We start from the raw sequence: 4,443 nt of genomic DNA, 5'->3' as shown, positions 1-4,443 counted from the left end.
ATGCTAGGAAAATTGGATATCCATATATAGAGGAATGAGACTAGAACCTCATCTCTCTGCACCAAAGTCAACTCAAAATGGATCAAAACCCTAGGAATTAGATGAGAAACTATGCAACTCCTAGAAGAAAGCATAGGATCAACACTCCCAATGGACAGGCATAGGCAATGACTTTCTCAATAGAACACCTAAAGTTCAGATAATAATGCCAAGTGTTAATAAGTGGGATGGCATCAAATTAAAAAGCTTCTGCACAGCAAAGGAAACAACTAAGAATGTGAAGAAAGAATCCTACAGAATGGGAAAACCTGTTGCTATCTACTCTTCTTACAAAGGATTATCTAGAATGTACAAAGAACTCAAAAAACTTGGCACTAAAAAAACCCAAATAACCCAATTAATGAATACGTAAATTAATTTATCAGACATTTCTTTAAAGAAGAAATACAAATGGCCAACAGATATATGAAAAAATATTCAACATCAGAAGCAATTAGGGAATGCAAATTAAACTACACTGAGATTTCATCTCACTCCGGTCAAAATGGCAATTATCAAGAATACAAGTAACAACAAATTTTGGCAAGGATGTAGGAAAAGAGAAACATGCATACATTGCTGGCAGGACTACAAATTGGTGCAAACACTGTGGAAAGCCTCAGAATCTCTGTGGAGATTCCTCAGAAAACTTGGAATGGATCCACCATTTGACCCAGCTATCCCACTTCAGTTAATACCCAAAAGACTTAAAAATCAGCATATTACAGTGACACAGCCACATCAATGTTTATAGCATCTCAATTCACAATAGCTAACCTATGAAACCAACCTAGATGCCCTTCAAACTGATGAATGGACAAAGAAAATGTAGCACATATACACAATGAAATATTACTCCACCTTAAAAAAGAATGAAGTTATGGTATTTGCAGGTAAATGGATGGAACTAGAGAATGTCATGCTAAGTGAAATAAGCCAATCCCAAAAAACCAAAAGCTGAATGTTTTCTCTTATAAATGGATGCTGCTCCATAGCAGGAGGATGGGGAAGAATGAAGGAACTTTGGTTTGTGTAGAGGGGATTGAGGGTGGGGTGAGGTTGTTGGGATGGGAAGGATGGTAGAAAGACATTATTACCCTATATACATATATGATTACACTACTGGAGTGACTCTATTCCATGTACAGCCAAAGGAATGAGAAGTTGTACTCCATTTGTGTACTATATGTCAAAATACATTCTACTGGAAAAGAAATAAATTAATATTTAAAAATCATGGGGCAAAAGTAATTAAATAAAAATTTCTCAGCAAAAGTAACAATGAGGTGAAGAGAGAGCCTACAGAATGGGAACAAATTTTACCACATACACATCAGATAGAGCACTAATCTCCAGGATATATAAAGAACTCTAAAAACTTACCACCAAAAAAAAAAAACCCAATCAATAAATGGGGGTGCTGGGGATACAGCTCAATTGGTAGAGTGCTTGCCTCACATGCACAAGGCCCTGGGTTCAATCCCCAGGACCACAAAAAAAGGAGGTGGGGGCTAAGGAACTGAAAAGATACTTCTCAGAAGATATACAATCAATCAACAAATATATGAAAAAAATGTTCAACATCTCTAGTAATTAGAGAAATGAAAATCAAAACTACTCTAAGATTTCATCTCACTTCAGTCAGAATGGTAATTATCAAGAAGACAAGCAACAGTAAGTGTAGGCGAGGATGTGGGGGGAAAGGCACGCCTTTACATTGCTGGTAGAACTGCAAATTGGTACAACTAATCTGGAAAATAGTATGGCGATTCCTTAGAAAACTTGGAATGGAACCATCATTTGACCCAACTATCCCACCCTTTGGTTTATACCCAAAGGACTTAAAGACAGCATATTACAATGATGCAACCACATATGTTTATAGCGGCACAATTTACAATAGCTAAATTGTGGAAACAAACTAGATGCCCTTCAATAGATGAATGGATAAACTATGGTGTGTGTGTGTGATATGAAATATTAATCAGCATTGCAAAAGAATAAAATTATGGCATTTGCAGGTAAATGGATGAAGTTGGAACTAATAAGTGGATGCTGATCCATAATGGTATTGGGGCATGGGAGGAATGCAGAAACTTTGGGCAGGGCAAATGGGAGAGATGGGAAGGGAGGGGGAATGGGGATAGGAAAGATGGTGGAATGACACAGATATCATTACATGGTGTGACTCTACTTCATGTACAACCAGAGAAACGAAAAATTGTACTCCACTTGTGTACTGTGAATCTAAATTCATTCTGCTGTCATGTACAACTAACTAGACAAAAAATCATTTAAAAAAAAAGAACAAATTATTCCATTTCCAAATGAAATTTGGAGGAAATACAAAGGCTTAGAGCCATTCTGTCAAATATTATCATATTCAGAAATGGCTTTCAGGCAAAGACCAAATCCAAAGTGAAGCAGTGTGATTCTTAGTTCCAAGATCTCAGAAAGATGACAGTGCTTGTTAAAGACATTTCAGACACAGAAATGGCCCTCTGTCTTAAAGACATACCTTGTAGAAGTTGCCCAAGGCTTTTTATAATCTTATGTCACAAGGAGGCCAACATAGAAAAGGATGTTTCCAATAGACTTTTTTGTGGTTTTGAGTAATGGAATCAATCAAAAGTTGACACATAAGTTCACAGATAGAAAAAAGGGAATATATCAGCTTGGGCCGATGGTGTAAGGCCTTTGGATCCTCAGATTTCTGAGCAGGGAGTAGGCTAAGGACACTACACAGCTGCAAACATGAAAAATCTTTATGAAAAATAGATTTATAGGGCGGGACCAAGAGCCTGGGAGAATAACCACTGGGGAGCATAGTAGAATGGCCATGTGAAGTAGCTGGACTTCAGAATTGCTATGGACAAATGATGTACATGAAAATTTTACATTTTTCTTTTTCTTTTTTTGAGAGAGAGAATTTTAATATTTATTTTTTAGTTTTCGGCGGACACAATATCTTTGTATGTGGTGCTGAGGATTGAACCTGGGCCGCACACATGCCAGGCAAGCGCGCTACCACTTGAGCCACATCCCCAGCCCAAATTTTACACTTTTCAATGGCAATGTATAGAATAGTGATGTTATGGCCCATAACATTAATTGTACCTGGAGTGAACAAAATAGATAACCTATCACTTAAGTTCAAAGGGCTTCAGACTGAGTGTATTGGAAGTCAAGGAGCTGTACCCAAACTTCATCCATACCTAGACCTGATTAGACAAGATCCCAGACTTCAGCCTGGTATAATGGGCTACAACTGGAGGTCTTTGGAAAAGGCATGAGTTTATTTTGCCCATGAGATATGAATTACTAAGACCAAATGATAGACTGAAAATATTATTGCAACATCTACCCCACATGTTCATTTTAAAATGTGATGAAGTAGGTAATCTATATGCCTGGCCTTGACAGGCAGAATTGTAATGAAATGATGCTACATGACTTTGGAGGCTAGATTGTGCACAAAAGGCAATACAGCTTTGGACAAATTTCCTAGACACTCACTAGGGCCCCCTAAAAGACCACAATGCCCTGAGTGCAACATGCCATAAGCAAGCCCAAACTAATCCAGTCATGGCAAAATCTCAAAATTACTAAACGCTAGAGTGATGGCCAGGGACCAGCGGCTCTGGTGGTCCAGGTTCAGCTCCATCTAGCACATAACTGCAAACTTGAAACAGAGCCAAATGACTCACCTGAATCCTTCCTTAATTCCCGAACTCCCCCCAACCCCCAAAATCTAAGAGAGTAAATGACTGTCTTAAGTCATCGAATTCTAGGATGGTTTGTAGCAAGTTAGCTGGAAAATGTTTCTGTCATACAATTTCAGTTCACCTGAACCAGAAACAAATACTGAAATTACTTAACTTTAATGTTTATTCCTGTGTAATTTACAAACTTTGAGAACATGATTACTGTAGTGTGAATCTTGAATGTTCCCAAAGGGCCTTGTGTTAAAGTGCTTGGTCACCATAGTGGCGCCAAGCCAGTTCTAATTTCACTGGGGGTGAAATGCACTTGAAGGGTCTTGTGAGAAAATCGCCTCTTCTTTCTCTTTGCTCCCTTACTTCCAATGTTAGTGGTTTTGCTCTGCCAGGATGTACTACCTCACCATGGACCCAAACTACAAGTTTAACAAACTATGGACTTGAACCTCCTAAACTATGAGCCAAAATAAACTTTCTCTTTGATTAGATTAGGTATTTTGTTAGTGGTGGAAAGCTGAGACAACTTGCTTTTTAAAGGCATTTAGTTATTTACTACATACTGATTTATCTACATGGATTATATTCATCTTATTTAATATTCACACATAACCTTATTTTCAATCCCTACCAAACACCACTTATAATTGTACTTAAAGAGAAATGAACTGCAAATAAAACCATAAAA

The sequence above is a fragment of the Marmota flaviventris genome, chromosome 7 (assembly GCF_047511675.1).
Source record: "Marmota flaviventris isolate mMarFla1 chromosome 7, mMarFla1.hap1, whole genome shotgun sequence".
Taxonomy (NCBI): domain Eukaryota; kingdom Metazoa; phylum Chordata; class Mammalia; order Rodentia; family Sciuridae; genus Marmota; species Marmota flaviventris.
Note: the sequence above shows the minus strand (reverse complement) of the source record.